Below are 13377 nucleotides of genomic sequence, written 5' to 3' on the forward strand. Positions count from 1 at the left end.
ACTCCTTATGAACTATAGATGGGAAGGAAACCGAGTTTAAGACATCTTCGAGTTTGGGGTTGCCCAGCTGAAGTAAGGTTGTATAACCCAAATGAAAAGAAGCTAGATCCTAGGACAGTCAGTGGTTATTTCATTGGCTATCCTGAAAAGTCAAAGGGGTATAGATTTTACTGTCCTAGTCACAGTACGAGAATAGTAGAGACTGGAAATGCTAGGTTCATTAAGAACGGTCAAACTAGTGGGAGCATTGAACCACGAAAAGTGGGCATTAAAGAAATTCAGGTTGAAGTTTCTTCTCCTGAAGTTGCACGTGAAATTGTTGTACCAATCGTGTCGTCACAGTCAAATGACATAATGGGACAACAACGAAATGAAGTGCAAGACCCACAAAATGACAACAACAATGATGATCAAGTCACAATTCAAGGGGAGAATAATATGTCACGTGAATAGTCAAGGCAACCTGTAAGGTGACGAAGGGTAGTCAATGTTCTAGAGGAACAATTAAGACGATCTATAAGAGAAAGAAGATCAGCCATCCCAGATGACTACGAGAAATATAACGTTGAACGTGACTTGAGCATTAGTGAGGATCCCGTCTCATTCCATAAGGCCATGAAAAGTGAGAATTCTGAAAAATGGTCAATTGCAATAAAGGAGGAGATGAAATCTATGGATGACAACAAAGTATGGGACTTAGTAGTGTTACCTGAGGGTTCTAAGGCCGTTGGGTCGAAATGGGTTTATAAGACCAAACAGGACTCTAAAGGTAACATTGAAAGATATAAGGTTCGACTTGTTGCCAAAGGTTTCACTCAGAAAGATGGCATTGACTATAAAGAAACTTTCTCTCCGGTGTCAAAGAAAGATTCTTTAAGAATTGTCTTGGCTTTGGTAGCTCACTATGATCTAGAGCTTCACCAAATGGATGTAAAGACCGCTTTTCTAAACGGTGAGCTTGAGGAAGAAGTATATATGGACCAACCTGAGGGATTTGCATCCCCGGGTAATGAAGTTAAAGTGTGTAGGCTGAGGAAGTCGATATATGGACTAAAACAAGCTTCTAGACAATGGTATTTAAAGTTTAATGATACCATCACGTCATATGGGTTTATAGAGATTACCGTTGATCGGTGTATCTACATTAAGATCAGTGGGAGCAAATTTGTTATTTTAGTCTTATATGTTGATGATATTTTACTTGCTGCGAATGATCTAGGCATGTTGCATCATGTAAAGAAATATCTATCTAAAAACTTTGAAATGAAAGATATGGGGGAGGCATCCTATGTGATCAGAATTGAAATTTTCTGTGATAGATCACAAGGATTGTTAGGGTTGTCTCAGAAAGCTTACATTGACAAAGTTTTAGAGAGATATAGAATGAATGAATGCTCTACAGGGATAGTTCCTATACAGAAAGGGGGCAAATTTAGTAAAATGCAATGTCCTCGTAATGAGCTGGAACGAAAAGAAATGGAGAGAATTCCCTATGCATCTGTGGTTGGGATTTTGAACTATGTTCAGACATGTACTCGACCGGATATCAGCTTTACTGTTGGAATGTTGGGTCGGTACCAAAGTAATCCAGGGATGGACCACTGGAAAGCTGCGAAGAAGGTCCTTAGGTACTTACAAGGCACTAAGGAGCTCATGCTTACTTATAGGAGATCCGATCATCTTGAGATGATTGGTTATTCAGATTCAGATTATGCCGGATGTGTTGATAGTAGAAAATCAACATTTGGCTACTTGTTCCTTTTAGCTGAAGGGGCAGTATCATGGAAAAGTGGGAAGCAGTCTGTCATTGCTACTTCTACTATGGAAGTCGAATTTGTGGCATGCTTTGAGGCCACTATTCATGTATTGTGGTTGCGAAACTTTATCTCGGGACTTGGGATCGTCGATAGTATTGCCAAGCCACTGAGAATTTATTGTGATAATTCTGCAGCCGTCTTCTTCTCTAAAAATGATAAATACTCCAAGAGTGCTAAGCACATGGAATTAAAGTTCTTATCGGTAAAGGAGGAAGTACAGAAGCAAAGAGTGTCATTTGAGCATATAAGAACAGATAAGATGGTAGCAGATCCATTAACTAAGGGATTACCACCCAAGGCGTTCATTGGCCATGTAGAGCGCATGGGTGTTGTATCAAAGGCCTTGTTATTATGAAGTTAATACGCTTGTACTGAATGTGACATCTAGAATTCACTTATAGTATTCTTTCTGTTATAATAGACATGTTAATCATTATAATATATATATACATTACAGTTATTATATTACATGTGACTAATTGTGAGAATTAATGTTCTTCTCAAATTAAAGATTACCTAGATTTGGAATTGATTTGTGATACATGGAAGGAATCATGTCGATTAGTAAATGATGTGTGACCGCCATGATCCAATTAGTTCTATTTCGATTAAGGATATGAAAGTTAGTGAGTTTAACATAAAAGTGCACATTATAGTTATTAAACCATTAAGTCAACACAACGGCCAAGTGGGAGAATGTTAGAATATTTAATAATATTTGTATGGCCTATGTGTTTCGGGTTTTAATAAAAGTTAAGTTCACATTAATATTATGAGACTGATCGGAGCCATTTCGTGTTCACAATTAAGCATATGTGGTCGTTGGTCAATGGTCGATACAAAACACAATTTATACTTCACAAACAACTCTACAATTAGTAAAGAGGCAAGTAAAGGTCGGATCCCAAGGGACGGGTATTGAGATGAAGATTCTATTGTAACTAGCGGTGTCTAGGGGTGTCACAAATTGGGTTGATGTAGAAGGTTACTAAACTAAGATAGCAATGAAAACAAACTAACAAGATAAATAAAATAAGGGTGTAAACAATTGATTAAAAGCACTAGGGTGTCATGGGTTCATAGGGGAATCATGGGATATGATCATACAAACATGTTCTCAAATTATAAGCAAGCAATTATTGTTGTGATGGATTGAGTTGGGTTATATCTTACAATCCTAGGAAAGTTTGGGTCCCGGAGCCGAATCTCTTGGATTGTACAACACCTACAAGTCGACTTAATCTTCCCTACTTAACACATGCATGGTCTAACAAGACTCGAGTTGGGTTATGTCTTACAAGTCAAGTTGAAAGGATAGAAGATGATAGTAAATGCAAGGATTCATAGGCTTAGCATTTCATCAAATATAACATGTGCATGTATTAAGATCAAAACAAGCAAGCAAATAAGATATGAAAGCATATTAATTTAAGCATGAATCATTCCCCATGTTGGTTTCCCCTAATCACCCATTAAACCCTAGCTAAGAGACTACTCACTCATTATCATCTTGATCATGCTAGAGAGGTTGTCAATCATACTAACATAATGAAACATGATGAATAAATGAAAGTAATTAGCAATAATTAAAAAGGGATTAAGAGATTATACCTACTAATGATTCCAATAATAAAGCAAGAATAATAGAAGTACTTGAATCCTAGATTGAGAGGTTGTCAATCTCCCAATAATAACCCAAATAATCTTCAATTACCCAAAATAAAGTAAGAACAAGAGAGAGATTAAAGAACTAAAACTTGGATTAAAACTTGATTAATATTTGATTACAATATTGAAGAGAGATTTGATTGATATTAACTACACTAATTATTGATAAGAAGAACATGCTCCTCTAATTAGACTAATGGGGTATTTATAGTGAAAATTAGGGAGGATGCATTAGGGTTAACTAAGGGCTAAACTAGTAATTACACTTTTAAGTTGAGCAAGGAGCCTCCGGGATTATCCGAGAGAAGGGCTTCTCTTATCGATGCTTGAGGAATGAAAACGTCTTTGTCCGCGATCCGTGCGGATGGGAGTCGGGACGGCCGGATCTGGGTTGAGGAATCCGAGCGGATTCTTGGGCAAGACGCTCGGATGGCGAGGGGGAATCCGAGCGGATTCTTTGCGGGACGCTCGGATTGGTGAGGACGGACGGATTCTCTACAATCCGTTCGGATTGTAGTTCAAAGAACTTTCCTTCTTCTTTTTCTTCCCTTTTCTTCACGAATTCCTTGGGGATTTCCTTGGGGACTCAAGGATCCTTTTCTCAACAATGCTCTTCTACTATGATATGTACAAAGGCCTTCTAGTCTTGTCTCTCCTTGATGCTTGGTCATTGAATATGATCAATTTAGCCTTGTTTTGCCATGAAAATGCAAGATTCTTACTCCTTTCCTACCAAGGGATCAAAATCTCAAAGAATATGCAAAACAAAGAACTAAAGATAAGAAATGACCCAAATAGGCACTAAAAAGCATAGAAACAATGGTAATTCAGGGGCTAAATATGCGCCAATTATGGTCGCATCAAATATCCCCAAACCGAACCTTTGCTCGTCCCGAGTAAAGAGGTGACAAAGACTAGGACCAAAAATAACCTAACCTAATAATAATAGCCGATATGAGACAATTAGCGGGTCTCACTCCGCCCCTTCAACTCACAACAAGACAACCATGAGGTAGGATGCCTTATTGCAAGGCAAGGTGGGTCTTGCCAAAATGGCGACACATCCAAACTTTAAAGCACACAAAAACACATAATGGATGCATCTACAAAAAGAATAGCCACTTTCCTCATCTAAGTGGCGGAAATTATCTACAAGGGAAGCAATTCAAGGGTACACAATCCTTCATAGATGCAATTTGTTCAAACTACTAAGCCTAGAAGGATACCAATAAATCACCTCCAAAATGTGTCAAGCTAGGGTACCTTTGTCCTCAATCGTTAAATGCTTTTGTCAAGAGTAGACTCCCTATGGTGTTAGAAACACTGGAGGATCGCGGAATTCCCCCTCTTGCCTAGACAAGAAGAAGGGTCGTCCCCTCTCTACCATGCACAAAAATGGATACGGTGGATAAAGGGATCAATAGATATTTGAGTTTCATTTTGGGAGTTTGCTTTCATTTTTGTTTTCCCCCCAATTTCGTTGGCATTTGACTTTTGAGAACACTTTCTTTGCCATTCTTTTTGATTTTTGGCTTTTCAATACTTGACAACTTTTTGCATTTCTTTTTGAAGATTTTCAAAGTCACCCCAATTAGTAACGAGGGTGCCTTGTATTTGAAGTTTTAGGAGTTCTATTTTTGCTCCTCTTTTCATTTGATGCATTTTTGCAAACTTTCTTTCACTTTTCATTTCATTGAACTCAAATTGATTTCTTTTTGTGCCCATTCCCTTTGATGACAAAAATATGGTAGAACATGGATGAATGATAGAAGTATGCATGGTTTCAAGGGTCACCTTGGAATAAACGGTAGCCAAGGAGTTATCACACCACAAGGTACTTTTGACTAGGCCTTAAACCATGGGTCAAAGGATACTAGCATGACACATCCTAGGGTGTTTTTCAAGTATTCTAACAAGCAAAGTCTTAAGAATAAAAATCATCTACTAGGGCCTATATACACTTGTCAAGCTTCCCAAGTAGACGGTTTCTCAAAGTTTTTCTAACATGCAACTACATGCCATGATGCAACTAGCATATAAACATCCTAATGCAAATGATTCTACCAACTAATATGCCAAATAAACTAGATGCAATCCTAAGTTCACATTGTTTTTACCGCATCAATCAAAATAAAGCCACATAGTCATTAACATAAAGAGGAAAAAGGAGATTGGAAAGATCATACCATGCGGTCTTCAATATCCTCATGTCTCGGATGTGGCGTAGTCAATCAAAGTGAACAAGGATGAAACAAACACAATATATACAAGACAATATATACAAGGGAAATGAACTTGTTTTTGGTTTTTCAATTTTTCAAATTTTTATGATTTTTGAAATTTTTTCAATTTTTATGGTTTTTGAATAAAAGTTAAGTGTTAGAATTCCCATCCCCACACTAATATGGGCATTGTCCTCAATGGCCAAAATGATGGAAATTATGCAAAGATGATGCATGATTTCTATACTAAATGCAATTCTACACTAAGCTATACTACATGATGCATGGTTTTTGTTATGACGGAGAGGATAATTTAGATTACCTCCCGTTGCGTATGCATTAACTTCCCCAAACCAAATAAGACACTATTGCTAATGTCAAAGCATGGAGGAGTTCATGCACATGCTATGCTATGCATGAAACTAGATTGTCATTTTGGATTTTCAAAAATGGGAACAATAAAGAACACCTCAAAGGAACCGAGGTGTGAGTCCTTTGATGTTGCTAGGACTAAACCAACAATGATCAAAATGAAATAAAATACAAAGAGATATAGACAAACCGTGGGAGAGTAGGAATCTCCAAGGCTAGTCTTCCATCATGCTATTATCATCACCACTTCCCTCATGAGAAGTGGTCACATTGCCACTTTCCTTGGCACTTTCTTCTTTGCTTTCTTCATCATCATCTTCCTCATCATTATCTTCACCATCTTCACCATCTCTTTCTTCATCTCCACTTGCTTCTTCCTGATGTGAATACGGTACGGTGTCCTTAACGAAAATTCTACGAGAAAATTACCGTATCAAGGGACGCGAAAAATAAAACAAAAACAGTCCGAATAAGGCTTGGGGGCCGTGCAAACCGTGAAGAAAGGGATGAAGAACCTCGGGAAAGACCAAGGCCAAGTGCATGGAACTACCTAGTTTTTTATACCACCTAGTTTTCTTAATCGCCTAGTTTTCTTCCTAGTCTTTTCTAGTTTTCTTCTAAAGTCTTTCCTAGTTTTCTACACTAGTCAAAACTAATAACTAAGCACCTAGAACTCATGCAAGCATTGAAAGCTTGCCTTGGAGCCCAAGCATCATTCGGCCTATATAAGGCTTGACTCTCTTCATTTGTAAACATGATGTTTTGAGTAAAAAGTTCACCATGTGTGAGAAACTTGTCTCCTTATTTGTGTTGTTACACGAGTAAAAGGCTCAAGAGGTCGAAACGAGTTTTTCGTACCTTGCTTAGACCGAGGACGCGATCCAAAGTTTAAGTCGGATTGTTTGACGCGTATCAAACAATTCACCCATTGACGTAACTATAGGTCTAGTTACGGCAAATATCCCATTGTTTTCGAGGTCTTCATTGATCTTGAAACAAATATCCCCTTTATAAAAAAACACAAAAACAACCTTACAAAAATGTCTTCCGCTTCCGCCAAATTCACATCACTTCCTCAATGTTGTCATCAATCTCCTCATCATTTCCAACAACCTCATTGTCTTCCACCACTTCCCTAGATGCACCCGGAAACAAGGCTTCTCTATCCGCCCAACTAGGCAAAGGACAAGATGGATCAAGGAGTCCTTGCCTAGCTAGATGTAGGAGGGGAGGATATTGAGCCAAATATGCATTCTTCCGATCTTCATAAGCTTGCTTGTGCATGGCTTGCATAAGAAGAGTGACATAATCTTTCCCAATTTCAACTCCTTGCGGTTTGAACTCTTCATAATCATAGGGGTAAGGTGGTATAACAATGGAAGAGGAGGGAGTTTCATGATCACCCTTTTGTTGTTGAATGATGTACTCGGCTTCCTTGGATAGGGGAAGTAAATAGTTGGTCCGGTGGACACTAAGACGGCAAATCTTTGCGGGTAAAGTGAATGATCGTGCCTCACTTGTAAGCCACCCATACTTGGTATCAAGGGAATTGTGAGCAACCCACTTAAACTTGTTAATCAAGGTGGACATATCAATAAGATGGCCACCATCCTTAGCCTTGTACTTGCTATCCTTATTGAAATTAGGATCAAAGTGCTTGGCTAGGACCGTGACAAGGCCGCCATTAACAATTACGGTTTGACCCTTCTTCCCACTATCTACATGGAGCCATCTATCAACCAATAGCCTCAAAGAATTGTAAGGCTTGGTGTGAATTCTTCCAATATTCAAAGTTGATTCAAGGAGAATAAAATCGAGTCCCGTGAAATGATTGGTGTCTTTCCTAGCAATTATGGTATTTCCCACAACTTTGTGCCATATTCTTATGCCCGGATGATGGACCAAAAGAGCACGACAAGCTTTAAAATCTTCAAATTTCTTCCCGGAGATTGCCTCCCAAAGAGGCTCGGGATCATACTTCCCATATTGCTTATAAAATTTATGTTCATCGCTAAGACCCAAAATTGCACCCAATTCCGGAAAGGTAATGCGTCTACTAGTGTTAGCTAGACGAAACTCAATATTTTCCCTATTCTCAACTTTTGTCACTTTTAAAGAACTTAAGAATTCCAAGACAAGGGAGGGGTATGTTACTTCCTTCATTTCAAACAATTTCTTTAAACCCATGGCATTGAAAAAGACTCTTGTTTGTTCAAGAACACCCAACTTCTCTAAAGCATCTTGGCATATGAATTTGGTGGATTGAATTTGTTTCATAGCAAACTTGACAAATGTATTTCTATGGGAATCGGAAATGAATGTTACCTCCGGATAATGCAAGAGTTGATTAATTACCGGAGTAGAGGGTGATGCTTCCATAGAAATTTGTTGAGGTTGTTGCACTTCCAAGCTTGGTGTTGATACCACCATTGCCAAAGCCTTCTTCATTTGTAGAGCTTTTTGCCTTTGAGAGAGAGTTGTAGCCTTTGGTGCCTTTGTTGCCTTTGCTTTTGCTTTTGTTGCTCCCTTTGTTCTTGCCATTTGATGAGCTAACCAAGAAAAAGATCAAAAATCTTCAATTTGTAGAATGCCCAAATCAATTTTGAAGGTGAAAGGCTTTGTTTTTATGAGACAAAAATCGACTCAAAGGTGAAGATTTTGTTCTTGGTTTTGATTGTTAATGAAGATGGAGTGATTGATTTGTTATTTGAAAGATGGTTTGATTTGATTTTGGTGAGTTTTGTTGAGGGTTTTTGTTTTTGAGATGGAGAGGATGAGGGTTTTGATGTTGTGGGTAGTGTTTATGAGTGAATGAATGAATGAATGAAGGTGGGATGGGTATTTAAAGAACTCGACAATTTTAGGACGCAGGGGCAATCCGTGCGGATTAGGCGCAATCCGCTCGGATTCTTGACTTCAAATTTTCAAAAATCCCGCCTAGAGACGGGCGGATTCTGGGAATCCGCTCGGATTCTTCCGAGATGAGACGGGCGGATTTCGTGCGGGACGGACGGATTCTTGTCCGAGAGATTTTTCTTTGTTTTTCTTCACTGGAAGACGGCGTCTTTTTCAAAAGACGGACGGATTCTCGTGAGACGAGCGTCTTTCCAGAATCCGCTCGGATTCTTCAACGATCAAGAATTTTAGCAATTTCAGCTCAGCCCAAGACGGGCGTCTTCTCAGCAGGACGCTCGGATTTGCGCAGACGGGCGATTCTCGTGAACCGCTCGGATTGGTCCTTGTGTACACGGATTCAGTTCCATCCGTGCACCAACGCATTCCCTTATCATTCTTTCTTTCTTTCTTTCAAATCTTGTGTTCTTCATTGTGGGGGCACTACTAAGGCATGAATAGCCTAGGCAATTGCCATCCCCACACTAAGGTAAAGCACTACACATAAATTAAAATCATTAGTCCCTCCCTCACTTCTCTCTTTTCATGACAATTATTTTGATCAAAGTAAATAAAATCCAAAAATGACAAAAAAAAAGCAATACAAAAATTGAAAAGTAAGTTAGGGAGTTAGAAATATTTACAAGTGGTGGTTTAGGGAGGACTCCACCAAACTCTCATTCTTGATGAGATGTCAAGGAGGCATGTTCAAGGTGTTGTTGATGTTGCTCAACACCTTGAAGAAGTAATCAAAAGCTTGTTCATTGTTATGGTAGAGGTCCTCAATAGACCGTGGCCCTTGTTGTTGATCATGATCGATGGCATGCCCAATGTAGGGATTAAAGATCCCTTCAAATTCGTCGTCCCAAAGACCACAAACTTCATTGAGTTGATCATTGAAAATCTCTTGCTTGGATGGAGACAACTCTCCCAATTTCTTTTCTTGGCCAATGAGGCCATCATCTTCTTCCTTGGTTGATTTTGATGAGCCTTGCAAGCTTTCCTTGTCAAAATTCACTTGCTCTTTGAATGGAGCATCTTCAACTTTCTTCCTCCATTGGAGTTCCGATTTCTTCTTCTCATCTTTCCGGCTATAATGATCAATCATGAAACATGGCTCATGCAAACGAGGAGCTCTCATGGTTTTGTCAAGATTAAAAGTTATGCTTTCATCTCCCACTTCTAGAGTGAGCTCTCCATGTTTCACATCAATCACCGCACCCGCGGTGTGTAGGAAAGGTCTTCCTAAGATGATTGGAATGTTGGAATCTTCCTCCATATCAACAATGACAAAGTCCACCGGGATGAAAAACTTCCCAATTCGCACGGGGACATCTTCCCATATCCCTAGCGGTGTCTTCGTCGATCTATCGGCCATTTGAAGAGTGATATTGGTACATTTAAGCTCTCCCATTCCCAACCTTTTACTTACCGAGTACGGCATGACACTCACACTAGCCCCTAGATCACATAAGGCTTTGTTGATCGTTGTGTCGCCAATGGTACACGGTATTGAGAAGCTTCCCGGATCCTTTAATTTTGGAGGTGAACTCCCTTGAAGTATTGCACTACTCACCTTAGTGAAGGCGATAGTCTCAAGTTTCCGGATCGACTTCTTCTTTGTGAGGATATCTTTCATGTACTTTGCATAGGCGGAACGTGATTGATTAATTCCGTGAAAGGAATTGAGACTTCTAAGTTCTTCACAATCTCCATGAACTTTCCAAGTTGATCATCAAATTTAGGCTTGGCTTGACGACTTGGAAAAGGAAGTCTAATCACAATGGGCTCCTTTTCTTTGGCTTTATCTTCATTTTTCTTTGAGCTTTCTTCTTTTGATGATTCCCCTTCTTTGGGACCTTGCACCACAACTTCATTCTCACTAGCTCTCACAACTTCATCCTCAACTTGCTCCTTCGGTGCTTCATACCTTGTACCACTTCTCAAGTGAATGGCACTAACCGTTTCATGTCTAGGGGGTTACTTTGAGGTGGTAATTGCCCCTTTTGTCTTTGTGAGCTAGAAGATGCTAGTTGAGTTAATTGTGTTTCCAACATCTTGGTGTGAGCTAGAATGTTGTTGATGGTGGTGTCTTTTGCTTGGCTATCTTTTTGCATTTGGGTGAAAAATTCTTGTTGATTCTTTTGCATTTGGAGGACCGCTTTTTGGACATCAAAACTTTGGTCATTGTGGTGATTGTATGGATTTTGATTTTGGTAACCTTGGTTTTGATTGTAAAAGGGTCTTTGATTTTGATTTCTCATGGGTGGTGGAGTGTATGTTGTTTGAGGGTTTTGAACATTTTGGCTTTTGTATGAGAGATTTGGATGGAACTTGGTGTTTTCATTGTAAAAATTTGAATAAGGGGTACCACTTTTGTAAGCTTGGAAAGCATTGACTTGTTCGGTTGTTCCCCTACACTCACTTGAGTCATGACCCAAGGTTCCACAATTCTCACATATCCCGCTTGGGATTGATGAGGATGCCGTCATGGCATTAACATGATGCTTTGATGATTTTGAGCTTTCCTCAAGTCTAGCCATAGCTTGTTCAAACTTCAAGTTGATTGTGTCAATGTGAGCACTAAGTTGAGCACCCAATTGAGTAACGGTGTCCACTTCATACTTTCCTCCTCTAGTAGCCTTGCGAGGCCTACTATATTGCGAATTATGGACCGCCATTTCCTCAATCTTGTTCCATGTTTGATTGTCATCAACTTCGGTAAACATTCCATTTGATCCCATATTGAGAATGTTCCTTGAATCTTCATATAAACCATTCCAAAATTGTTGCACTAAAAACCATTCGCTAAGTCCATGGTGAGGACATGAGCGACAAATACCTTTGAACCGCTCCCAAGCTTCATACAAAGATTCTTCATCCCTTTGCTTAAAACCCGTAATTTGAGCTCTTAGCATATTGGTCTTTTCCGGTGGGTAGAATTTTTTGTAGAAAGCTAGAGCTAACTTCTTCCAAGAATCTATTCCAAGGGTGGCCTTATCAAGGCCCTTCAACCATTGCTTTGCGGTGCCGATTAACGAAAAAGGAAATAAGACCCATCTTATTTGGTCTTGAGTCACGCCCGTTTGAGAGATAGCTTCACAATAATCACAAAAGGTTTCCATATGAGAATGAGGGTCCTCACTAGGCATTCCCCAGAATTGGCTCCTCTCAACTAGTTGGATGAAGGCGGACTTGGCAATAAAGTTTCCGGTAAGATGTTGTGGGGTAGGAGTACCATTTGGTAGATCCTCCTCGGTGGGTATAGAGTGTGACGAGAATTTAGGCATTGTAGGTGGATTTTGTGTGGTATTGTTTAATGGGTTTTCTTCTCCTTCTATTGCGAAAGGATTGACAAACTCACTAGTGGGTTGAACAACTTCACCAACACCTCCCAAATTCCTCCTAACAAGTCTCCTATTATTCGTCAAGGTTCTTTCGATTTCACGGTCAAAAGGTAACAAATCTCTTTGTAACCTTCTAGACATGCAAAATATCAAACAACTCAAAAACAATTAGAACAAACCTTGAGGAGTTTTACTTCCCCAAGGTGAAAAAAAAGACACAACTAAAAACAATAAAAGAAATCTTAAATCAATTAAACACCGTCCAAGAACAACGGCGCCATTTTTGATCGGAGCCATTTCGTGTTCACAATTAAGCATATGTGGTCGTTGGTCAATGGTCGATACAAAACACAATTTATACTTCACAAACAACTCTACAATTAGTAAAGAGGCAAGTAAAGGTCGGATCCCAAGGGACGGGTATTGAGATGAAGATTCTATTGTAACTAGCGGTGTCTAGGGGTGTCACAAATTGGGTTGATGTAGAAGGTTACTAAACTAAGATAGCAATGAAAACAAACTAACAAGATAAATAAAATAAGGGTGTAAACAATTGATTAAAAGCACTAGGGTGTCATGGGTTCATAGGGGAATCATGGGATATGATCATACAAACATGTTCTCAAATTATAAGCAAGCAATTATTGTTATGATGGATTGAGTTGGGTTATATCTTACAATCCTAGGAAAGTTTGGGTCCCGGAGCCGAATCTCTTGGATTGTACAACACCTACAAGTCGACTTAATCTTCCCTACTTAACACATGCATGGTCTAACAAGACTCGAGTTGGGTTATGTCTTACAAGTCAAGTTGAAAGGATAGAAGATGATAGTAAATGCAAGGATTCATAGGCTTAGCATTTCATCAAATATAACATGTGCATGTATTAAGATCAAAACAAGAAAGAAAATAAGATATGAAAGCATATTAATTTAAGCATGAATCATTCCCCATGTTGGTTTCCCCTAATCACCCATTAAACCCTAGCTAAGAGACTACTCACTCATTATCATCTTGATCATGCTAGAGAGGTTGTCAATCATACTAACATAATGAAA

At 39.2% G+C, this 13377-nt stretch overlaps 1 non-coding gene across 1 annotated transcript; it reads left to right on the forward strand.

Moving 5' to 3' along the window:
- The first annotated feature begins 11782 nt into the window (after positions 1–11782).
- On the forward strand, positions 11783–11889 carry LOC141625965 (small nucleolar RNA R71). Its single transcript, XR_012535703.1, has one exon. It is a non-coding gene; the product is annotated as a small nucleolar RNA R71 (small nucleolar RNA).
- Positions 11890–13377: the final 1488 nt, after the last annotated feature.

Source organism: Silene latifolia, chromosome X (genome assembly GCF_048544455.1).
Source record: "Silene latifolia isolate original U9 population chromosome X, ASM4854445v1, whole genome shotgun sequence".
Lineage (NCBI taxonomy): Eukaryota > Viridiplantae > Streptophyta > Magnoliopsida > Caryophyllales > Caryophyllaceae > Silene > Silene latifolia.